The sequence below is a fragment of the Aulonocara stuartgranti genome (genome assembly GCF_965226115.1).
Source record: "Aulonocara stuartgranti genome assembly, chromosome: 4".
Taxonomy (NCBI): Eukaryota; Metazoa; Chordata; class Actinopteri; order Cichliformes; family Cichlidae; genus Aulonocara; species Aulonocara stuartgranti.
The window spans coordinates 33,889,677-33,916,405 of record NC_138942.1 but is presented as its reverse complement, the minus strand read 5'-3'; the positions used below and the strand labels follow the sequence as shown (position 1 = coordinate 33,916,405).

At 40.4% G+C, this 26,729-nt stretch overlaps 1 protein-coding gene and 1 long non-coding RNA gene across 2 annotated transcripts in view; one reads left to right on the top strand and one right to left on the bottom strand.

Annotated features, from left to right (window-relative positions):
• The first annotated feature begins 1,492 nt into the window (after positions 1 to 1,492).
• prl (prolactin) overlaps positions 1,493 to 26,729 on the top strand; it is a 32,315-nt gene continuing 7,078 nt past the window's right edge. The window contains exons 1-2 of the mRNA XM_082530128.1: positions 1,493 to 2,520; positions 13,034 to 13,124. The gene's annotated coding sequence lies outside the window, so the exon portion shown is untranslated. The remainder of the gene's footprint in view (positions 2,521 to 13,033; positions 13,125 to 26,729) is intronic.
• Positions 14,172 to 26,728, bottom strand: LOC309704721. Its single transcript, XR_014276330.1, has 4 exons — positions 26,617 to 26,728; positions 23,277 to 23,429; positions 15,394 to 15,504; positions 14,172 to 14,538 (listed from the first exon to the last, which is right to left on the bottom strand). It is a non-coding gene; the product is annotated as an uncharacterized lncRNA (long non-coding RNA).

Genomic DNA, 26,729 nt, shown 5'->3' with positions numbered 1-26,729 from the left:
CACACACACACACACACACGCACGCACGCACACACACACACACACACACACACACACACACACACACACACACACACACACACACAAAACCAACGCAAAACCACTGGGTGCTGCATCACTGTATGTGATTAAATTTCCACATTGTGATAACTGTATGACGTATCCAAATCTTAATCCCTTTTAATCTTAATCTGTGGATAGAGTCAGGTTGATGTAGCTCAGATTATCCTACAGTGCTTTGTGAGTCTGTAAGTCCACTCATGCCAGGTTATCTTTTGTGTCACAGATGCTGTTTTTATCTCATTGCACATTAAAATTCTACATTTGTGCACATTATTCATTAGTCAAAGATAGAGGAGCACAAAACTTGATTTTCACAAGAGTAAAATAAATCTTTTGTTTTCATAGACGAGTCTGTATAACTGCTGGTGTAAGTGCATTTTCCAACCACAGGGTGGTGCTGTTAGGCTACTACACTAGCGTCTTTCTTTTTTCTCCTGATGGAAAGTTGCAGTGTCCATCAGTTTTATAAAAGATTTGAAATTTTGACACATCAGACCACATGGCAGTTTTCTGCCTTAGCCAATGTTAAATGATTCATTAACAGAGAAGAAAGGAGCAAGTCTGAATCTTGTTTATATCTGGCTTTGCATTTCTGAGTGTATGGGCAGGTGATCTTCATCCTTCCTTACCCGCCGTGTATCTTATAGCACTTCATTCCAACGGTTATAGCCTAAAGCGTAGTGGTTTCAAAATGTGGGAGCTTGGCATGTGCCTGACCAGGTGCCACCAGACCAAGGTTTGTCCACCAAATGCACACCATCAGGCTCCCGTGCAATATCTGGCTCCAAGAGGAGCTCGAATCCATACAGTTCAGTCACTGTGTGAAGCTGGAACCAGTCTGGCATAAATTGGTAGCAACCTGGTTGCCAGAATCAAAGGGATGCACAAACATCCGTCGTGACCTCATTTATAGCACCAAAGAAATACATGCAGCTACATGTCTGTGCAGCTACATAGGCTGGTATCTGCACAGACCAAGGAGGACTACTTCATAATATATATTAAAATGTTTGCTCACACACACACACACACACACACACACACACACACACACACACACACACACACACACACACACACACACACACACACACTTCCCCTTTTAGGCTCTTCTCTTGAGAGTCAGACAGAAATACTGCATCTCCTCCCCTCAGGGGAATCTTCCTGAGGCATTTAGCATTTAGGTTGTTGGACACGGTATATCTGATGTCAAGCACAGAGCAGGCAGTTCGACACTGTGTTCCTGTAACATATGCTCCACGTTATGATTGATGTTACTATTTCTGGTGCTGAAGAAAGGGTCCTTATCAGGGCCGTGCAGAGAGGTTTAAAGGGGCAGGTGCTCAAAGTTAAAAAGGGGCACATTAAACCAGGCTGAATAACAACAACACACATTCATCAAGAATCTAATATGGGAAGGGCAGGGCTGTGTTGATCTGAGACTGTAGACAGTAAAAAGTCCACAGGAGAGATGGTAGCTGATTAAACAAGTGTCAGGAGATAATAACAAAATGCAAAGATTGGTGACAGCGCTTGGAACCATAAGGACACAAAAAACTGTGAGAAATAATTTAGGCTCTGCCTGTGAATCACTCTTTGCTTCTCTTCTTCCTTCCATCCCATCTTTTCATATATCACTCTCCACTTGCTGTCTATGTGAGAACAAGGCACAACTTGCTATTGCAATAAACTATAATCTAATTATCCACACCTAACAACTCTTGCACTTAATCTAAATGATGACAGAAAAATGTTATAGCACTGCCTTTAGTAGCCTCACACAGCTCCTGCTGTTTCCTCCTCATGTCCTTACCAGCCATGTCTGGACAATGTTATATCATGAGTAATATTTTTTTTAAAAATCCATCTAAATAAAACACACACATGCACGCACACACAGTGACATTTTAGACCTTCTTCAGAATACTGTATATACTATGGGCATCACTGTGCTGATCCAGAATCCTTACATTATTATTTATTACTAGAGCTACAATAATAAAGCAAAGAGGAGGGGGAAGTAATAAATATGAAATAATGTCATTATGATGATTCCATTTGTTTCACTATCCACTCTGTGCAGGGCAAAGCTTATTACATTTTTAAACTGTAGAGATACAATCATTTTACTGCTGTAAAATCCAAATTTTGTCTTGTAACCCACCTAAAATCTGCCTCATGAAAATGAACTGCTGTTCCCAAAGAATATCAGTAGGTGGCACTATGAGATTGTTTAGTGCTTGTGAACTTGAGTTGAGAACTATAGAGAAGGAGAATAGCGCTAAGGCTACGTATGCTGGTCGGAGCTACTCACCGAGTTTTTCTTTAATCCTTGTTCAAGAAAAAGGTTATGTGTGAAGCCACAAATTGGATTTTACTTTTCCGCTTGTTGGGAAACGCGGACACTTTTTGTTGATGCTGATGTACCTCTGTTTTTGTGTTTTTTGTTCATTTCCGGTGAGTTGACTAACTGTGCTAGCATAGCAAGCTAATCGTTAGCTAATCATTAGCTTAGTATAATGTAAATTTCATGTGTTCCTTTTAAGTGCTGTATTATCTTTTTATTTCTTCACTTGTGAATGTTTTAAACCAATCGGAAATATTTCTTTGGAAGCTAGTAGGTAAGTTTTATTTATTGTAATGAGATGATAAATATGAGCAGTCTTTGGCTAAATAGTACTGCGACCACGTTTTGCACTTTCCTCGTGCATCAGTAATGTACATTCTCTCAATTCATTGGATTGATGTGACTGCTGTTCACAAAATATGAGATTTGAGTTAAATTTGTATGATGTGGAAATTGTTTTAAGGTTCTTTGATTAATTTTATTATTGATTGCATTAAGTCATTATATACAAAGAGTGAGAGACATTTGGTCACTAGTGTTGATTAAGTTGTTATTAGAGCTGGGCGATATGAGATTTTTTCATATCACGATATGTTTTTTTCATTTCAGGCGATAACGATATCTATCACGATATAAGCCAAATAACTATATTTGTAAGATTTAAATGTGCCGTTGCTCACAAGTAAAATGTGAAATAATCAGCAGCTTGTTTTTATTTAAATATTATTTCCCATAATAAGTTCAACAGGGTAGATGTACTTAAGGAACATGAGACTTTTTCAGATAAATAAAGGCAAATATTACAAACTACACAAAAGGCAGCCGCTAAAGCGTTTAAGTTTCAAAATAGAACAAACAAAACAGACTAAATTGTCAATTCCACTTAGAAACAAAATATTAATTCTAAAAATAAATCTTAGTTTGTTTTACAGAAGAACAGACAAAACTGACTAACTTTTGTCAATATCAAATAAACTGAGAACTAAAAGGAAATTCTCAATCTCTCCTTGTTGTATAGCTTAGCTTTTCAAACAGTTTTAACAGTTACTTTAGTCTGACAAAAGCCGAATGACGAATTAGCGCTTCCAGTCAGAGACTGAGGCTACGTCCACACGTACACGGGTATTTTTTAGGGGTGCAACGATATTCGTATCGATATTGAACCGTTCGATACAGTGCTTTCGGTTCGGTACGCATATGTATCGAACAATACAACATTTGTAATTTATTTTATCAATTTTCCTTCTGACGATGCTGTCTGTGTTGAGCGCTCAGTGAATCTGTGTTCGACTACTCCGCCTAGGCTGCACTGTCCAGCGCAGATCCACTGAGCGCTCAACACAGACAGCATAGTCAGAAGGAAGAGCGCAGGGCACCTCCCCCACCCTCATTCAGATCTGGCGTTTGGAATTATTTTGGTTTTCATGTGACGTATGACCCTGAAGGTAAGCGAGTCATGGACTAAAGTAAAACAGTATGTTGGATGTGCCATGCAATGCTCAATTACATTGGTGTGAACTAGTGTGCTAGCGCAGTTAGCTCGTTAACGTGTTGGCCGTCTAGCCCCATGCACAGAGCGATCGGCGGTAGCTCGTTAACGGAGATTTGCCGTGTTGTGGCGTTAAGGTCATTTCAACGAGATTAACCTGAAAGCACTAGTGGGAACACAACGAATATGACTGCACATTTACGCCGACATCATCCTAGTGCAAAGACAAAAACAACAAGCATGCTACTAACTTTAGCCGAGTCATTTAGACAGCTGTTAGCACATGATTCTCCTTATGCTGCTGAGAATATAACCCAGAAGAAGCGGATAGTATAGCTTTTATTTTGGAAAGAGCCATTTCTCTGTAATAAACTCTCTTTTCCAAAGATGAGTGATTCCTCAATCAGATACAGGGCTCGCAATATCGCTAGCCCAACGTCCTGGAGCTAGCGATTTTTTCAGTCGGGCTACCAAAATCTATCTCTGCCCTGCCCGTCGGGCTATTGTAGGAAAAATATATGTCAATGCTTTTGCATTCTTTCAGAAATGTAGCTGGGTAATTATGTCATTGGCATCGGTGAGCCACTGTCAATATGTGACATATTGAAGTCGCGTTTGAATTTGCGCTCGTTTTTTTGCTTTCACTTTGCAATCGTGCGAACTGTGTATAGAGAGCGACAGCACTGATCTGTGAGTGATGATAATTTGTGCACCAATTCCTCTGACATCGTCTTATTAATCGTTAGCTTACTATGCAAACATGACAAGTGAAATCTCCCGCAGCAAGCTTAAACATGTGAGAGGTTGATCGCGCAGAGAATCGCTGAGCTTATGTGAGTGAGTGTGTAAAAGCATTTCAGTTCTGCTGAGCCAAATAAGACCGGTCAGGGTGAAGAAGTGACAGCCAAAGAAAAGCTTACCACAAAACGGAGAAGTTATGACAAATCAGACTATAAGGCAAAAAGAAAGTGCAGCTTTATGGTTTCATGGACAAAAGAATTTCTGTGGCTGTGATATGACGAGCTAAATAACCAGGGCTGCACATAAGTGGTCCGCAGGTGCGCATTCGCTGTCAAAATAAAAAACACGCACAAGGGTTAGGGTTAAATTTAAAAACTGTACTTTTGAGTTAAAATATATATTTATAATTTTAATAAATGACAAATTAAAAATGCATGAACATTTTTTTGTATCGAAAAAATATCGAACCGTGACACCAAAGTATCGAACCGAACCGTGAATTTTGTGTATCGTTGCACCCCTAGTATTTTTGAAAACGGAGATTTTCCGTTTTCGTTTTAAAAAAATAATCCGTCCACACATAAAGGCAGAAATGAAGGAAAACGCTGCTATGAACATGCCAAAGCAGCAGGTGGCGCTAGATTCCTAACCGTGCCGAAATGTTGGCCAATCAGAAGTCTAGAAGCCTCGGTGGGAAAAAGTAAACAAAGCTGGGGCATAGAAGCAGAACCGAGTCGTATGTGTGGAGGGACAGTAACTGTGTGTATATGTAAGCATTTAAACACTGCAGAGAGTAGAATTAACAGTATTGTAGAAATTCATTTCACCGAAACAATAACGTGGCGCACAGTGTGACGCATGCACCAGTTTATTGTATTTCCAGACTTGCTTTCGGCACAATTTACAGTGCACGCTACTCTGTTTTTGTCAGACTTGAAATAGCCGAAATACCTTCACACTACGGAACTTCTATGGCTCTTCCGTTTGACAATCTCTCTGGCATTGGAACCATCATCTGTTTTCTCTTCGGTCACGCTCGGTTGATTTTTCTAGTCGGCACACTCATTTCCTCCATTACCCGCTGGCTGCTTCCCAAACAAACACACGTGCGGCTTGGCCCTTGTGCAGCACGTAACAAGTCACGCGACGTGACGCTGCGGCTGTGATTGGTTCAGCTCTGCGCTACTTAATTTGGATTGGCTGACCTTTTTTTTTTTTTTTTTTTTAAGAGGACAAGAGCGGCGAGGTCTATCGCGATAGCTTAATTTCTCTATCGAGTAAAAGTTATATCGCGATACATATCGTTATCGTTCTATCGCCCAGCTCTAGTTGTTATATGATATTCATGTAAAATATGTTCACTGCCCTGTGCAGGTTGGTTTTTTTTGTTGGAGTCTAAAGTTGCGAGCCAGGATTCCGGATCCCCAGCTGCGATGCAGGAAAGATTTCCAGCCTACTTAGAAGTGACAACTGCGTTACTTCTTGACAGATAAGCTTATGAGATCTCAGAACAATACACTACCCGGGTAGTACTACTAACATTAACACTATACACACACACTCACACGCCTGAACTGAAAAGACTGAAAAGAACACTGAACTCTGAACTCTGAACTCTAAAACTGAATACACAGACTGACAAATATGGACAATTGGAACTGTTGTGAACTGTTGAATGACTGTTTTTGGTTTTGTTTTGAATAAATGTCGACTGTTCTTTTAGCTGTGTGTCATTCGCTCCTTAGTCGATTCCTAGAGACCATAAGCCTAAGATCCTAACTTTCTCTACATTCAGTAGTGGTAAAGTATCGTGTGTTACAGTCTTATTTAAAATATAAATCTAATATAAACTGCTTCTTAATGTATGTTCTTTAAAATACAGCGTGTGTTTTTTAATATATTATAATTATAATAATGCACAATTATGTGGACATGCATATTAGATCGTTTTTTAGTGAAATATAATCCCTCCAGAAAGGCAGGAAAAGCGCTGTAACTTACTTTAAAACTAAATATGTTCCCTAAAACGGTGACAGAGCTACAGACCCATGACAGCCTTACACAGGTAGCCAGCAGCTATGACCAGCACTACCACCTGTGCAGTTAATAAAAGGACAGATAATGTTTGTCGCGCTGTTGCACACACAGCACGCTCGTTTGTTTCAGTTCGTCAGTTGCAACAAGACAGCTTACCAACGTGTACGTAATAAGCTAATACTCCTGTGTGCTACACACTACAGTGTGCGCTGTACACCTACTTACTGGTTTTGTCGCATCAGTCTGTGTCTCTGAGTTAACTTGTGTTTCTCCTACAGTTCCGGACCGCTAAAAATGTGCGTGCTCTTTGTGAGCTTGTTCCCGGCTCGTAACCAGCGCGTTCTGCCGTCAAGGGCGATCATTGGTTAAATGTGATCATGTGACTGATGCGAGCCAGATCCTTTTATTTAGCAAAACTGTGATTAATAGTTAAATATTATTGTTGAGGAGCACAGACAGGACTCCGCACGCACACACACATTAAAAATAATAATAATTAAAAAAAAAAAAGTTGCCTCAACAAAAGGGCACCTTGGGCACCCATCAGGAAAGGGGCGGGTGCTCAAGCCCCTCTAGCCCCCCCGCTGCACGTGCCTGGTCCTTATACAGTCAGGCCTACAGACTGACTGTGGACATTACAGGGATACATGTGCATCTGTGTTTGAGAATGTAGGACATGATGTGTCCTGTCAGGTGTTGATAGCTGGGGAATATTTCTGGAAACATAGCGGGGCTGCTCTGACAATATGTGCATATGTGTAACGTTGCATAATGTGGGCTGCTGGTCACATTTTCTTCAGTACAGTTGACTTAGACTCTCTGAGTTCCAGATCAGCAGAGGTTATAATCTTAACCCTGCCTTCAACTCATCACAGAAGATCCCTTAGAGCTCAGCGGGTTAAACAGGAAAGACAATTTCAAAGAAGAAAGAAGACCTTATGGAAAGTGAGCGGAGGGTCTTTGGCTCCCTCTTGTGCTCACTATGGGTACTTTTACAAATAAAAGAAGTGGATACAACTAGGGCTGGGCCATATTATACCGTTCACGGTAATACCGGTATAATGTTAGGCAACGATAGGAAAATGAAATATCGCGATAGAATGGGAGTAAAACGCGCATGCACAGTGCCTTTGTTTTCATACGCACATGGCCGATTGTTGAGTGAAACAAATGAACCAGAATTGGTTTGTAAAAATGGTGCAACTTCCGTGATGTGGAACTGGTTTGGTGTTTGTCCGTCAGATACACAACAAAGCACATTTTTTTGCAGAACATGCAAGCGGCCGTTGTTATTGTCGTATTTGTCGGACTAAGATGCTCTTAAATCTGGGAGTAATCTGGGTCCTAAACTCCGTATGTTTCAGGTCAAACAACACTGCAGCATCACTTAGAGTTGAAAACTGTCTAAATTCTTTCATCTTTAATAAAACGATCAGCATTGCTGCTTTACCAGGTGTAACTATAAAGTTTAACTTCCAGGCATCCATGAAAACAAAAGTTATTACATTTAACGGAGTTAGAAGTTAGCAGGAAGCTAGCGGAAGTTAGCTCGCTAGTTTCGCTAGTTACCTAAGCATGATATTGCATGTTCTGACTGAGAGATTTCTGAAAAAAATCAAACGTACAGCTCTGCTATCACTTCCAACATAAATGAAGACAGGAAACTAAACAGCAGTGACGTTTGTAGGGTTACTGAAGTTGGGCTAGCTGGTATATAATGATGTGCTACGTGATCGCTAGCGACACAGCTATGTTAGCATAACATAAACAGTGAAGCTGGAGGACGAACACTAACACTTTTCCACTTATAAAAGTTAACGTGAAGGTTCTTCATGGTTAGAGACAAATGCAATCGCATGGCAGGATGCTGTAAACGGACCAAACTTCAGTCAGGAGAACAACTGAGATAATCCATCCACAATACGAGGTTAGTCATTAATATACTGCAACAACATGGGAATAGAGCAGCTGCCAGAGAATTCAACATTAATGAAACAATGGTACAGAAGTGGAGGAAGCAAGAAGAATGAGTTTAATAAAGTTTGATTTATCTGACTGCTTTGTTTCGCTTAATGTGCCTTATAATCCCGTGCACCTTATGGTCCGAAAAATGCGTACTGCACACTGCAGTTTAATGTTGCAAAGCACCTCTTTTTAACTTCAGTGGATATTATACATGGTTATGCTCAGGATATGTCAGCCCATTTCTACTGGAAATGCCTTTGGGTTAAACGTTCAGCAAGGAATTTGCATTTGCACTGTTACATTTTTATAAAGCTTTAATGTACATAAAAACCAGCTTCTTGTTTAAGTGAAAATAAATGGAAGGTTGTCTTTTTGCGCTAGTAATGTTGTGGAGTTGTATTTTGTCTCGCATCAATTATATCGTCGGTTATATCGTTATCGCAAATTTTCAAATATATATCGTGATAAATATTTTTGGCCATATCGCCCTGCTCTAGATACAACTGTGGACAGATTTTATATGAACGTGTTTTTTTTAAAGTAAAAGAAAAATAATTGCAGGAGTAAAAAAAAAAAAAGTGTTTTGAGGTGTCTAGAAAAATGTTTTTATCACACTGGTGCTACTTTCTGAATGTAATAATACCTCTTTTATACCTCTGAAGTGACTGTACGGTACTACTGCAAATTATGCAGTGTATAATATACTTTTTCTATATGTCTGAAGTATCATAAACATGTACAAACTCGAGACCTCTTGAAAGCAAGGCTCTGTGTGAAAGCTGAGGACAGACTAATCTGGGAATGTATGGGTGTGATGCCAAAAAGAGTCTGAATTTACCCCCTGGGGCTGGATTAGGACAGCTGACAGTTAAGGCCCATGTTTGAGGCTTCTTACTTGAACAAGTTGAATGACTGGGGGTAGATGTTGAATTTCCCTCTCTTCGGCAATTTATAACCTTACGTAATCCCTGCTGTTGGTGTATCTATGTCAACATGCAAGATATATATGATTATGTATAAGTCCAAATGGTATCTAGGATGGTAATATATACTGTAGCACCTATATTGGATTTACTACTTACTCTGTCATACACTGATCATCTGCAATATTTACACTAGAACAGGAAAACCATAAAAGATTCATGTATCAAATCAAAATCAAATCAAATCACTTTTATTGTCACATCACATGTGCAGGCACACTGGCACAGCACATGCGAGTGAAATTCTTGTGTGCGAGCCCCACAAGCAACAGAGATGTGCAAACACAACAACACAAACGAGCAAAATACAAGAATGGCCAACCTGAAACTAATAAATATATGTACAATATATAATAGTGTATAATACTGTTCATTCTGTTACAGTGCAATGTTCTTGATTTCTGACATTCAGTTACCCAATAAACCATTGCTACAGTGGAAGTGGTCTCAGACACTTCACCTCACCAAAATGCAAATACTGTTGAAGTCCAGTCTCCAAACTCCCTCAGGTCTAAATTTAATCGAGCATTTCAAGGATGTGTCAGAAAAAGTTTGACCTACACAAAGATCTTGATCTACCGCACTTACGTGTGTTGTCAGTGAATTTTAAAAATACAGGAAGTTGTGGACTTACTAGAAAGGACCACTACAATGCTGAACTGTAACTGGCACATTAGCTGCTTGCTCTTTCTTTCTTCTTCTTTTTTTTCTTGCTACCATTTGTTGCAACTTGTAGAACCTTTGCCCAAACAGTTGTCTTTTGCACTGAGAACAGCAAGATATGTAAAGTTATAATTAGGGATGGGTATTGATAAGATTTTCACGATTACGATTCAATTTTCGATTCTGTTTAACGATTGGATTCTTTATCGATTCTCTTATCGATTCTCTTTAAAAAAAGGAGAACACTAAGGTCGATTAGCTTAGAACTTTGTTTTATATCTTCTCTTTGAACAAGATAGAAATTTAGGAGTAACATGGCCTTACAAACCCAACATTGAGATCTTAAGAGATCCTTAAGAGATCCAGCCTACGGCTCTTCAATGGGGTGTCACAGGGTCCCCAGGAAAAAAAATTGTAAATGTAAAATAATAAAATAAATATTCTTCTGTAGCAATAACAAAGTGTAACATAAATTATTCTGTAGCAATTACACAAGAATATCCAGAAATGTCCCTGCCTACAATTGAACACATTCACTTACCGAAAATTGGGGGCATCTGCTGCAGCAGCCTTTTACCACAAACTTAGTCACTGCTCGGTGACATTCGTCTATCCTGGCCTGAAAGGAGACTCTACCGGTAGACTGCAGCGAGAACTGCCAGCATCTAAGCCAGACTCTGTCTCTCTCATCATGGTCACCTAAATGCACAGTAATGGCAGGTTTCGTAATAAGGCAGATCGTGCTAACATAATATGCACTGTTAGTTGATTATTTACCTGCCGCATTAACGGGAGAGGACGTGCAAACGTTACCGCTGCTGCTGGGTTGAGATTCACGAGTCCGGAGCGGAATTAAAAACACGACATTCATTTAAGGTCATCGCGTGTTTTGTGAGCAAATGCTTTTGCATATTCGTAGTGTTTCCTCCCTTAAATGAAATATCTACTTTGCAAGTATTGCAAGTTGCCCTGTTGTCATCCGTTTTCGTAAAGTATAACCAAACTTTTGAGCGCCATGTTTCCTGCCAGGTAAATGACGCTCCGCAACGTGGTGACGTCATTCAGGGCCACTGGAATCGATAAGGGAATCGTTTGCAAAAATGGCAAACAATTCCAAGGAATTGAAACAGTGGGAACCGGTTCTCAACAAGAACCGGTTTTCGATACCCATCCCTAGTTATAATGTAACCTAAAATATTGTGTGAAAACTCTGGTTTGCTGGGTTATCAAGATTGCCAACATTCATTAAAGGAACAACCTCTAGAACTCAAAAATCATCTTTTTATAGACTTTATTCTTCATTAAAAACTGATTCTTGTGTTTTGGGTCATACTGGCTGCCAGTCCTGTCACAAAGAAACAGTTGAGCACCATTTGGCTTTGAAGCTAGCCTTTAAAGTATTTTAGTCTGAATACAGTTAATCAAGCAAAGCTGATTGATCTAACGGACGGAAAACAGAACAGTCATGGTCAAAAAGCCAGGTATAAATAAGAAAATAAAAAAAATAATAAAAAGTTTAGACCTCTATTAATAGTTTACACCTTCATTAAAAGTCATCCACCTGTCCAGTTATGTTAGGGACATGTCAGCACTGATGTGTAGGGATGGGTATCGAAACCCGGTTCTTGTTGAGAACCGGTTCCCACTGTTTCAATTCCTTGGAATTGTTTGCCATTTTTGCAAACGATTCCCTTATCGATTCCAGTCGCCCCAAATGACGTCACCACGTTGCGGAGCGTCATTTACCTGGCAGGAAACACGGCGCCAGCGGCTCAAATGCTCAAAAGCTTGGTTATACTTTACGAGAACGGATGACAACAGGGCAACTTGCAATACTTGCAAAGTAGATATTTCATTTAATGGAGGAAACACTACGAATATGCAAAAGCATTTGCTCACAAAACACGTGATAACCTTAAATGAATGTCGTGTTTTTAATTCCGCTCCGGACTCGTGAATCTCAACCCAGCAGCAGCGGTAACGTTTGCACGTCCTCTCCCGTTAATGCGGCAGGTAAATAATCAACTAACAGTGCATATTATGTTAGCGCGATCTGCCTTATTACAAAACCTGCCATTACTGTGCATTTAGGCGACCATGATGAGAGAGACAGACAGAGTCTGGCTCAGATGCTGCCAGTTCTCGCTGCAGTCTACCGGTAGCGTCTCCTTTCAGGCCAGGATAGACGAATGTCACCGAGCAGTGACTGAGTTGGTGGTCAAAGGCTTGCACCCATTTGCCACAGCAGATGCCCCCGATTTCACTTTGGTAAGTGAATGTGTTTAATTGTAGGCAGGGACATTTCTGGATATTCTTGTGTAATTGCTACAGAATAATTTATGTTACACTTTGTTATTGCTACAGAAGAATATTTATTTTATTATTTTACATTTACATTTTTTTTCCTGGGGACCCTGTGACACCCCATTGAAGAGCCGTAGGCTGGATCTCTTAAGATCTCAATGTTGGGTTTGTAAGGCCATGTTACTCCTAAATTTCTATCTTGTTCAAAGAGAAGATATAAAACAAAGTTCTAAGCTAATCGACCTTAGTGTTCTCCTTTTTTAAAGAGAATCGATAAGAGAATCGATAAAGAATCCAATCGTTAAACAGAATCGAAAATGGAATCGGAATCGTGAAAATCTTATCAATACCCATCCCTACTGATGTGTCCCCATCAAATCTGCTCTCCTTCACTACTCTGACTCATTGAATTTGACCTTGTCTCTTTGTGTGTGCTGTTAGTGCCATTTGGAGCATTTTTGCAGATTGCCTGACTGATCACGTGCTTTGCTGTGTGGTACAAACCATCCAACAAATTTGTCCTTCAGACTTGGTGAGTGAGATTCTAGTATTTTATTAGTTTTAACTATCTTATATGTTAGGGTGACCATATTTTGATTTCCAACTTTAATAATACTGTTTGCTTAAAGAAATTTTTAACACATTTAAACAATGCCTTCTCTGTGCGGTCAATGAATGGTGAAACAAAAATGTCATTTAGGCTTTTACAAGTCATCATGGGCAAAAAAAATAAGTCAAAAACCTCTGGAATTAAATAATGGTGCAGAAAGAATGCCTCACCTTTATAAGAAAAATTACCGGGACCGTATGAGGGAAATTTATTTTGCAGTTTATCTGAAAAGCTCCACTTGCGCTTTGACGTCTTTTAAACATCATCAGGCGCGCTGCTGCACGCTGTCTGTCCAGTCTGTGAGCGCAGAACAAGCGCTCACAAAGCATCAGCTCGGAGATGACATCACACATATGGTTCCTCTGTAGGCCTATAGAAAAACCCGGACATTTTCATCAATCTCGAAAATCCTCCCCGACGCTCCGGACAGAACGTGAAAAGTGGACATGTTCGGGGAAAAGAGGATGGTTGGTCACCCTATTATATGTATATTGCAACTAAGCTAGCTAGCATTAGCTGATAACTTGGAACTCCACTGTTTCATCCTTAGCATCAAAATGCTAACACTGAAGATAGCTAAGCATTAACAGTCACTAGACAAACCAGTCCTTACGACATATTTACTTTATAAACTGTCATTAATAATTAATATATATGTTTTTGAAAAAGTGTCAGTATGTTGGGAAAAATTGGAGATGTTGCAGAAAATAAAGACATACTGTAGCAATACAATAATGTGTCTCTGTACAGCCATTTTAACTAGCATTGATGTCAGAAGCAGTGTCATCACTCTATCCTTTTGATGATCACAAAGATGTTCAGATTGCTACTCGGTTATTTAGAAGTTATTCTGCGTATTTACTGTCTTGGTGTACATGCTAACCTCTAACCTCTACACGGCACAACTAGGATTGGGTCAAAGGTTGCTGCATCCTCAGTATTACAAATCAAGAGGCCAGAAATCACAAGTTGGTTTTTATACCAAGTATTTCATACTTTTTATTACCATTTATAAGTATTCATTTCAAGTCGACAATTTACATCACAGCCCATTGGCTCTCTGGAATTGTCAGTATAATGTATATCAGCCATAGGGACGAGGGGAATAGCGGGTAAGACTGCGGGACCCAGAAAAACCTAAAACATGAGGGGGAGGACAGGGGGAGGAAACTGTGGTTTCTGCCACCAGATCCCAAACTCGGCCCAAATCAACACAGTGTTTGCCTCTCTGTGATGATGATCATCATCATCTTCATCATTCGAGTTGTTGTCATCGGTCCAGTGCTGTTGTGCAGAAGGAAAATGCTGGGAACTTGGAGGACTCCGTGCAGTGGACCTGCAATAGCGAGAGACATTTGAGCTTGATGAAGGCAAAGATCCTTTGGGCAGACCTGACAAATAATCTGATATCTAACCGCTGATCTCAAACAGATACAGACAAGGAGCGTCACATGTTGCAACCTTCCCAAATCATACCACTTGCTTCTTCCCTTTTTCATTATACAGTAGGCCAGCTGAATACCTTTGGCCACGGGTGTTGTCCAGGCTGCATTCCCACATGGCTCAGATCCAGTGAAATCCAGATCATCTCTGTATGTGGTCTGGCTGATCCAGTTGCATTCTCATCCTTTGTTTTGCATACATTTACGCCTGCATTAAAGTACCTGTTTCCTTACCAAGAACTGATATCTACAGCAGACCGATCACTCAGTCGGGCTGTTTGTTAATTCTGGTGAGTGGATTGTTATTTTAAGTGTCTTCTTATTGAAACTGCTTTTCAACTGACAAAGCGGCAAATATTTTAAAACTCAGCATCTCAATAATGAGATTTTGGATCTTTATTTAGTCATATATATGTATTTGATTTGCCAGTTTATCAGAATATGTCATTTTTGTTTCTCCTAAAAATTATCCTCCCAAGTCTTGGCAATAATAACAAACTTTTGATATGTCAAAGTAAGGCTAAGCTGAGCATTATAGTCATTATAGTCAGCGTTGGAACAGTAAACCAGCAGGACCAGCTAAAGAGAATTCAGCCATAGTTCATTTTTTAAAGATATATTTAGAGAATAAACACTTGTATTCTCTATTCCTGTTGAAACCATTTTCAGACGATTCACAAAGGTTTCTATAAATAACCCCCCACCGAAGCTGTTATGGAATTAATCATTCAATTATGCAACATGCTTACATTTGAGGCTGGAGGGCGACTCCTCATGACGTCCCTTCAGCTGCACTCTTCACACAAGCAGCGAAGGCCTCCATCAGATCTTTGCAGCCGCCGGCTCCCTTCTCCGCCACACTGGAGGAAAGATTAACAACAGTTAGACCTCAAGTAAACCCACGTACAGGAGTTAAGCATCAACTGGATGCCAATCCAAGGAATTCTGTTGGCAAAACACATGCATGTTTGGTGTGCTAACATTGGTAGAAGCAAAAACACGAGCAACAGCTCTCAACAAGAGGGAAAAGCTGAAGAATAGGAAGAAGGGATGAATGCGACAGAGCGAGAGAGGAAGAGCGATTTCAAGCTTGGGAATAATTTCAGGCTTCCCATTCAGGAGCGAACACAGCCGACACTGCCACAGTGCATTAGGGTGATGGAGCGAGAGAGAGGGAGGGAGGGAGGGAGACAGAACAGCCATGTGCGTGGACCCATCTGTTTGATGGGAGGGAGGGAGGTTGCGTGATAATGGAGAGATAATAAGACACAGAGGTAACAGGGGGAGGCCACAGGAGGAGAGGGTTCATGTTACATGAACGTAAACCAATTGACTGGCTCCTCCTCCGCCTTCATGATGTCTCATCATCTCTCTGCTCCACTTTTCCTGCAACCCACCGAAGAGCAGGGGCCTCAATCCCTCCATCCCGACTCCAATTCTATTCACAACGGTTCCTACTCGCTGCCAAGATAAAGGTTTTGCTTTTCATCCAGCATGTAGATTTACTCACTTATACGGTATAACTTTTATAAATATTGGTTTTTAATCTGTCTGCTGCTTTTACCTTTCCTTTATGATCAGAAGATTGGTTTTCCTTTTATTCATTTGGCTGCCATTTTGGTGATGTCAGCAGACAGTTAACCCCTCGAGGTCTGAGTGGGTAACTCTAACCCTAACTCCACCCTAACCATAATTTGGAGAAAGGGAAAACAAATTTTCTGGGAAAAGCACACACACGCACACACACACACAAACACACAAACACACACGTCAGGTGTTGCTGTCCTAGTGGGGACATCTCATTGACATAATGCTTTCCCATGGCGCTTACCCTAACCATCAAAAATGAATGCCTAACCCTTACCCTAAACCTAACCATAACCATAACCCTGACACTAAAACCACACTTTGAGTGTGAAAAATGCCATCGAACTCGTGGGAACCAATAGGGCTGGTGGTCCCCACGAGGATAGTAAATTTCAGATTTTGGTCCCCACCAAGAAAAGAAAAAATGGCGCGCGCGCACACACACACACACACACACACACACACACACACACACACACAGAGCGCCAGGACATTGTTAGCTTACTTTAAGCTGTAAGCTAGCTGTTGGGAACAGCTAGCTTACAGCTTTGGTATGGTACAAATGCATTTTTCCTGATTTCATTTATATATTTGTACTGTAATATATATTTAATATTACTGTACTGTAATATTACTGTTATTGTGAATTTTTTTTTCTTCAAATAGGTGAAAACCTGACATTGGGATATTTGGTCACATGTGGAGTATTCATGCTAAATTAAGCTAACTAGCTCCAGAGTAAATAAAATAATATACGGAAAATACGAAGAAAGGAGGCCAGTTTGATTTTCAGCCTTCAACTTGCAACTAAGTGAAATGCAGTCTATTCTGTAAGTCTGAAAAGTGTGTCAGATCCATTTTAATACACCAGCTGAGCTACACTGAGCATACTGCTTTATCGTTTCATATTGTGGCCTGGCGCCTTCAGAGTGATGTAACGTACAGCTGGCTGCTGCAGATTATCACTCAGCACTTTACTTTGCCAGGAGAGTTGGAGAGAACGGTGTGTGTCTGCTGCTTGGCGAGGGTGTGCAAGGAAATGGGAGTGGGGCATTGAGTGGTTATGTTGCATGCACTGCAATAATGACCCAACATCAGAGCTGAGCAGAATCGAACCCTGAGGCTGTGTTGCCAGATAATCCTGCCACAGTGCCATCAACATGCATGTACATGTCTCTGAATCAAACCCAACAAGAAGAAGAAGAACAGGAACATTATTGTACTTGTAAAGTCCTACTATCTGCATGTGAACAAATATTAAGAAAATATAGGGATTACATAAAGCATAGGAGCAGGGTGCTCACATGCATGGGCAGACGAGGGTAAGGATCTGATGACATCATCGCAACTACAGGCATCACGCAATCTTCTGAGAGAGGGAGAGAGAGCGTGATTCTGAATGAGCGTGGTACAAGCAACCAGGAACAAAACCAATTGGTTGTTTTAGTGAATATATGACCACAGACTGAATGAAAGCAACTCTGCACCACCGAGCACTAGTATCCTGATCCAAGCATGTCCAGGTCCGATTGCCACTCTGCACGGGGTGGAGGAGGGACGTTGTCTCCTTGTCTTGGACACAATCAGGAAGCGTAATCTGAATTATTTAGGCTGGGCTTGCTATAGTCAGTCCACTGGGACCAACATGTATAATAGATCAGTGAGCAGGTGCAGAAGGGTAAAATGATGATGCAGACGCCAGGATTTAGCCAGGAGGTCATGTGATTAGCTGTGTCACTGTCCTGTGAGGTAGCGATGAGAATCATCAAAGCACAGAGTTTATTAGGACGGTGATTGTCCAACATTTCTGCTTGAGACTTCTTAAAACAATATATGTCAACAAGTTAAGACCCAAAGAAGTAAGGATGTTCCATTTTGTGCCTTTATTGAAACATCTGAGTCTTTCAAAAATCTGCTTTTGTAAAATGCACTTTACCCATCTGGATGTTGAAAAAAAATCACCAAAACAATGAATAAACAGATTCCACAGGCGTGAAAGCTGTTGTCCGTCCAGCATGGTGAGCTGGAGGGGAAGAGGCTGTAGCTAGTCTGACACAGCAGCAGTGCTACACTCAGATTACTGACGTCTGCCGAGTCACCAAATTCCAGCCAGAAATTAAATGCATGTGTGTCCATACAGCCGCAGGCGATCGGGCCCAAAGAGGCCGACTGTGGAAGTGAGTGTGAGAGTGTTTATGGAAGGCAGAGGAAGAGTAAGGCCAGCATGTCCACGGTTCCTATGGCTAACATTCAGCATGTTCACTGTAGGAGTTTGCATAGATCGCCATGGCCTGCAAACAGGTGTCTAAACCAGCCTTGACCTAATTTTTGAGGAGACTTTGAGACTGTGGCTACTCTTCAGTGAGCTATCTATGACCATTTGGTACTTTAACTTTGCAATTTCATTAAAGTAATATCATGTTTTGTTGCATTTATTTAATTATTGAACTAAAAAAAGAGCTTGCTCTTTAAAAAAAATACATTGTTATTATACCAGCAAAAGAGAACCTGAAGTAGAGGAAGTAAATATGTGTTGGTATGTCTATGCTTATGTTAAAAGCTAAAGAGATACTTTCAGTCCTACCTGTATTTTTGCAAATGAATCATAATAAATAAAACACGTAGCACCCTAGGTACATACAGGTATAGGTTACACGTTTTTACAACTAGACAATTTAAGGAATAATTTTCAGCAGCAATAAATAGAAGTTACATTGATAAACATGGCACATTGCCTTCTTTTATAAATTTATTCATTTATATAAGTGAATTTAAATAAATTAAGGGAGCCACTGGAGCAGCTTGAGGTGTTTTGAGACTAGGGATGGACCGATCCGATATTAAGCATCGGTCCGATACTGACCTAAATTACTGGCTCGGATATCGGAGAGATATAAAAAATGTAATCCGATCCATTAAATATCCCCAAAGCACCTCACAAAACTTGCGACATGGCGTAACTCAGCTCAGAACCTTAGCACGTGGGAGCAGTATGCGTCACGTGATAGAGCGGCTGTGGCGCGCCAGACCTGTTGGCGGTCTGGTTGAGCATTTGGAGCGTTGCTACCAACCCGGCATTTCATCTCCGAGGAAGTGATCCCAGAGAGAAGTAAAGCAAGTGTGTAAGTTCATCTCTGAATGTTTGTAAAGCATTCCCACGCTAAGCTTAACAACTGATATATGGAGCGACTGCCTCTTCTCTATTTACTTTCTACACCAGGATTCTTTTCTATGCAGCTGACAGCTGGTAACTGTGCAGGGGCAGATCTAGCAAAGTTATGCCAGGGGGCCAGGGACGGCAATAACAGGGACAAGGGGGCACAAAGACATACTTTTCTTTCTTATTCTCATTTAAAATGTCGAGCTTTTAATAATGAATTATCTGAATCTTACAACCAAATTTTTCATCTGATGTAAAATGTATAGAAGTCCATTACTGTATATAGTAACTGTTAAGTCTAATATATACAGGGGTACACATAAATGGTCCGCAGGTGCGCATTCGCTGTCAAAATAAAAGACGCGCACCGGATAAGAAGTTGGAACGTGTGTTTGTGTACATAAGATGTTCTGGAGGAGGACAGACATTTGTTCAGAACTCTTAAAGATGTCGAAGAAGCAAGCTCCGTAAGCAATTACTTATGCAAAAGAAGCGCGTTTTCTCGAATATGTGCTTCTTATCTGGTGCGCATCTTTTATTTTGACAGCGAATGCGCACCTGCGGACCACTTATGTGCATCCCTGAATATATACCCTAGTAAGCTATAGTACTTTTTTCTTTGGAAAGGTACCATCTGTGCAGTCTGCAATTCTGTTGAAGAAAGATTTCTATCTATTTATTTATTGTAGAAAAATAATTTATTTCTGTGCATTTCTTTTAATTTAAAAAAAAATTTTGTACACGTGCATTAAATTAAAGTTGATTACGTCAATTAAGCAAAACGAGGCGGAGGGTGGTTCCCAATTTTTTTGCTGGGAGTTGGCAGCCCTATTAGTTAGGTTGTTTAATATTTCTGCTAAGTACTCTTTAAAATACCAGAATAGGGAGGATGGAGGATTTAAGTTTATTAGAACTATGAACTATTTTGGGTGCAGTGTATTTTTTGAATACAAGTATAAGAGAATAGCTTTAGAGGTTTTGTTTTTTTGTCTTTTTAAGACAAAAAGTATGAACTTATACAAAATGCAGCAAGATATAAAAAAAAACAAACAGTTTTATTGATTAAAAAATACGCTATAGCAGATTCATATCAGTATCGGCAGATATTATTACAAATTTATGATATTGGTATTGGTATCGGACATAAAAAAGTGGTATCGTGCCGTCTTTATTTGAGGCCTCTGGTTGAAACAAATAACACAACATGTGATTCATTTATCAATAAGAGCAATTTTTGAAAAATGTATGGAATAAACATATATTTATAATTTATAATGTTTTTAACACTTTATTAATGCTAGTTAGTCATCGTCAAGTTCAGTTCATCATAAATGTCAAGGAAAATATAGTTGATATACTGTTCATGCATTACATTTTAGTTTTTAACCTGCTCACTTCACCTCTGTGTGACTTTGCCACTGTGACCTTGACAGGGTCATGACTATATTAATCATGGCTGCCCTCTAAGTTTCCAGCTGGGTGTGAAAGAGAAGCGTTTGCTTATTTGGCTGCCCTGCTTAAAAAGGAGCAGGTGTCAGGTGGAGCAGTAATGTGACCTCCGACTAGTAACATGCAATGATACCCAGCATATACAGTCACACGTAACATTTCTATCCATGACTTTGACAAGCTGCTGTCTATAAATACGCAGGTATTTCTGATATATTGCTTACACAGGGCAGAGCCCTCTTGGCTCTACAGTTGGCTCAAAATTGGCTGGGATAACACTGATGGAGACCGCAGTATAGCAAGAATTCTTCCTTTCAGCACATGAATGTACACAGGAGCATCCATCATATAAGCGAGCATGTATACTGATGCAAGTCCTATAGAGAGCTGACTTGTATAAACTGTACCTTAAACCAAAGAAGTTAATTTGAATGTCAGTATCAGCAAAATAAATCTACTTTTTACATGTAGCGTATGAATTTAGGAGCAAAGCTGAATGAGTGTGGGATTCCCAACAGCTAAGAGGTTAGACTTTCAGTTTCATATAAAAAAAGTCTGCTTACAGATCTTAGGGAATTAGAACGATGGGGCCGTGCCTAGAATGCTAGCATTAGCTGCTACCAACACGACACACCCCTGTAGTTTTAATTTAACATTTAGCTGCTAATTGCTAAGCAGGTAAGTGCTGTGTGTTTACCAGTTAGTACCTAATTCTCCCATTCTTAATGAATGGGTCATTTACAAGGCCCATGTGGCCAAAAATAGCACTGTAAGAAGGTAAACAACAAACCAGGTCTGTGAAGCTAGCTTAAACTAATAGCTAAAATTCCTTAAAAATACTCTGTAAAGTTGCTGATTCTGGTGACATTTCTAAGCTCAACACACACACACACACACACACACACACACACACACACACTGATTTCACAGTGATTGCCATTCTGCACACACTGATGATTAATTTGTTAGCATAATTATTTTTCTGTTAAATTTATCCCTAGTTTAAAAAGTGATGCCACAGAAATTACAGGTTATGGGACAAATATCAGTGTAGGACAATTAACTCTGGCTCTATACAACTTAAAGGACAAATAGTGCTGGTGCTGCCTGATTTTCAACCTTTCAAGGTTAGGTTCAGGTCAGCTTCATGCAATGACCCGCATACAGTATAATCTTGTAAAACCATGATATGCCGCATGAGCAACAGAACATCTTATCACCTTAAAACATTTACTTTCAAATACTCTTGAGAGTGCCAGCTTTGGCCAGAGTGCCCAGTGTATTCTTTAACATAAGAGGAACTGAACTTATCAATCAGTTATCAGTTGTATATTTCATTTGAATATATGTTAAACCTCAACATTCACCTAGAAATATCAGAGGTATCGGAAAGGTCATCAACACACTGGCGCATGATTAGCCAATTACCCATGCCATGCCTTCCATTCCCACTCAACCTGCTTGCTTATCTAATAGCTTCACACATTCATATCCACCTTATCAAGACTAAACAGGCTGGCTGAAGAAAACTGGGCAGCTTTTGCTATCAATAAAATGTGTTTACTTTGCCAGCACATAATTATTAACACCAGAACAGCTCAAATTCCAACTACAACTGAAGAAATCACTATAAAAACTGTTCCCTGGAGTTCATTGAACTTGACTGTGAAGAACTCAGACCTCTAAATGTCTGTAGTAGTGTTATGTCATTGCTATCCTCCATTCTCACAAAGCAGCATCTGTTGTGTCCGTTGACATAGCAAGAGGCTAAAGGAGACACTGGATATGAACAGAACGAGCTAACGCGAGGAATTCTGGGGAAAGGGAGGCAAGTGACGTAAGCAGATTCCCAGCCTCCATCCATCCGTATGGCCAAGCATCGAGCATCACCACCGCTGTCACGCATCATTAATCCCTTAATCGCTTTGCCCTACATGGGGTACCCTAAGTTTTCATAACCTTCAAACTTGCGCTCAGCTAGGTTGTCAAATTCATTTACATCTCAACACGCAAGATGTGGAGACTTTTAGTGCAAACGCCAATGACCGCTGAAGCGACTCCATTTTGGGATGGCGCACTTTAGGATACCGCAGTCCACGACCAGCCGCTGCCACACATGCGAGTCTCCCCCTTAATTTGGGTGCCGTGGTGTTTTTCTTTCCAGTTTGATAGCTCGTTAAGTAACGGCCAAGAACATCACGAATGATCCAGATAATTCAGTTTTGACTTCTCAGCGTGTAAACGTTTAAAGGCAACTCTGAGAGTCAGAGATGAACTTGTGTAGGCATCAAAGGTGTACCCAAGAACTGCAAGAGGTTCCTATTATGTTTTTGGCGTCTGGGATAAGAACCTTTCTTCAACTCTAAAGGATATGCAAATATGCAAATGAGAAACATATAAACTGTTTTTCTGTTAATCACTCCAACATGCACCTACCACTTGTCCAGGTCAGCCTTGATGTTTGCACAAGCAGCAGGGACGGGGGCCTCAGCAGGGGCGGCGGCGGTTTCAGAGTCCGACATGTCTGCGGTGGTGCTGCTACGTGGTGTTGAGGGTGCGTATGCTGTCCAGTTCTTGTCCTCTGAACGCCTATGGATCCCAGCGCCACCAACGGAGACAGACAGAGAGAGAAAGTAGAGATGTGAGCGAGCTGGTGAAAGGGGAGGGGAGCACAGCGGGAGGTGGGAGGAGATAAAACATGTGAGAGGGGAAGCACACGTGTGTACATAGCAGTCAAGAACTGAGGGAGGGGGTGGAAGAGGTGAAAGGGCAGTGACCCAGAAGAGGAAGATTTAGGAACAAGGACAGAAAAAGGATTCTAGAATTTGTTGGGGTTCCTTATTTATGAGGTTCATCACACAGGTTTGATGCCTATAATACTACTTAACAGGTGTTAGTTCAGGCATTCAGAAAATAGATAAAAACTCCATGATGCACTGAAGCGACCAATACCACTACTATGTCTGTGAAATGAAAAATCAGAAATCAGAGTGGCCTGAAGTCAGGTTTTTAAAGTTGTTGTTTTGTGGACTGTGAAATGAACGTACGTGTGTGTGTGTGTGTGTGTGTGTGTGTGTGTGTGTGTGTGTGTGTAAGCAAGTACACACACACATGACAACCATGACAGCTCGTCTTCCAACGAGAGCTGTCTGTCAAAAAGCTGCCATCTACTGGTAATTCTGTGCAACTGCAAGTCTTCATCACAGCTCATGGCTGCCATTCCTGAAAGGTCAAGGAATATATATAACAAGGAAACACGTTAAAGGGCACCATCTTTTACAATCACTAGGCAAAATTAAATACCTTTATTTATTGCATTTAGTCAAAATCAGTGAAGCCAAGTGTCCTTGTGGGAAAATGTGACCAAACTCCAAAGTTTTCCCAAGGTCACATGAGAACTGCGTGGAATGTCAGAGTTAGGACGAAGGCTGCTAATTGTAATTTTTACTATTAATTAATGTTCTGATTGAGTTTTTTGATGAGCTGCTGGTTAGATTCGAACAAATTTGTTTGTTTTTTGGATACAGACTAACTTTGCTTTAAAAAAAATTAACCTTCATGATGTCTCATCATCTCTCTGCTCCACTTTTCCTGCAACCCACCGAAGAGCAGGGGCCTCAATCCCTCCATCCTGACTCCAATTCTATTCACAACGGCTCCTACTCGCTGCCAAGATAAAGGTTTTGCTTTTCATCCAGCATGTAGATTTACTCACTTATACGGTATAACTTTTATAAATATTGGTTTTTAATCTGTCTGCTGCTTTTACCTTTCCGTTATGATCAGAAGATTGGTTTTCCTTTTATTCATTTGGCTGCCATTTTGGTGATGTCAGCAGACAGTTAACCCCTCGAGGTCTGAGTGGGTAACTCTAACCCTAACTCCACCCTAACCATAATTTGGAGAAAGGGAAAACAAATTTTCTGGGAAAAGCACACACACACACGCACGCACGCACACGCACACACACACACACACGTCAGGTGTTGCTGTCCTAGTGGGGACATCTCATTGACATAATGCTTTCCCATGGCGCTTACCCTAACCATCAAAAATGAATGCCTAACCCTTACCCTAAACCTAACCATAACCATAACCCTGACACTAAAACCACACTTTGAGTGTGAAAAATGCCATCGAACTCATGGGAACCAATAGGGCTGGTGGTCCCCACGAGGATAGTAAATTTCAGATTTTGGTCCCCACCAAGAAAAGAAAAAGTGGCGCACACACACACACACACACACACACACACACACACACACACACACAGCGCCAGGACATTGTTAGCTTACTTTAAGCTGTAAGCTAGCTGCTGGGAACAGCTAGCTTACAGCTTTGGTATGGTACAAATGCATTTTTCCTGATTTCATTTATATATTTGTACTGTAATATATATTTAATATTACTGTACTGTAATATTACTGTTATTGTGAATTTTTTTTCTTCAAATAGGTGAAAACCTGACATTGGGATATTTGGTCACATGTGGAGTATTCATGCTAAATTAAGCTAACTAGCTCCAGAGTAAATAAAATAATATACGGAAAATACGAAGAAAAGAGGCCAGTTTGATTTTCAGCCTTCAACTTGCAACTAAGTGAAATGCAGTCTATTCTGTAAGTCTGAAAAGTGTGTCAGATCCATTTTAATACACCAGCTGAGCTACACTGAGCATACTGCTTTATCGTTTCATATTGTGGCCTGGCGCCTTCAGAGCTGCTGGTTAGATTCTAACAAATTTGTTTGTTTGTTTTTTGGATACAGACTAACTTTGCTTTAAAAAAAATTAACCAGAACAGACAAAGGTGAGACCCTTGGGAATGTTGGAATAAATAGGAATAAAAAGGAATTTCCTTTCACCATCATCATTAAAAAGAAAATAATAATAATAATAATAATAATAATAACAACTGTGATTGTCTTATAAATATTAATTTGAATTCAGTAAAGCACAGGAAGTGGAAGTCATTGTCCAGAGTCCACACCTCATACAAAGACGGATCGTTTAACAGGAACTGGGTGTACATCAGACACCCTGAAGATGACACTCAATTAGCCACAACTGCTGCTTGAATAAGGATCATAATTCTGTGTAATTCTGCTCCCACTATGTGGCTTGAAAAGATTTATACACTTGTCACAATCCCATTTAAGGAAGAGGGAGTGAATGCATGTGTGTGAGCATTATTAACTTAGGCCGTTTTTGTAGCCACCGCTGCGGAGTTTCACGATAAAACAACACATGCTTTTCTTTTCTTTTTTTTACTTCTTTTCTTTTACGATCTCAGCCACACATCAGCCAGGACTCACACTCGGATTGTTTCAGGACCCTGAAACAATCCAACAGTCCAAACTCCTCATTCATATTCCACAGAGAAAAGTGTCCCTAAATTACATTAGCATACAATGCCAACCACTTAGTTCTTTGCTTTTAAAAAACAAACAGACTCCTCTTTCCGTCACCTTCTCTCCCAAAAATAATGCTCACTCATGCGTAATTTCACTGGCATGAAGTCATGGGGTAAAGCACGAACAAATTATGACCAAATTCCACTATTCAAGGAAAAAAAGACATGTCATCAGATTACCCGGTGTCCACTGTAAGCATTATTTTTACAGAAAAGAAGGAAAACATCTCTTTGGGCAAAACAACTATGTTGCTCATGCGCGTCAGAACAAGTACACCATGTACTTTCAATCACAGAAGTGGCTTCCTGTGCAGAAACCCCAGCATACCTGCTTAAATGTATTCACCAATGCTGTTAAATCCTACCTATCTGCAGATGGGATGTCTGGATCCTGAGGTGGACAGCTAGGGGAAAAAACTGTGCACGGTGGGTTTGCTGTCAGCAGTCTGAAAGACAAACAGGGAGTGTTTGGGGGAGG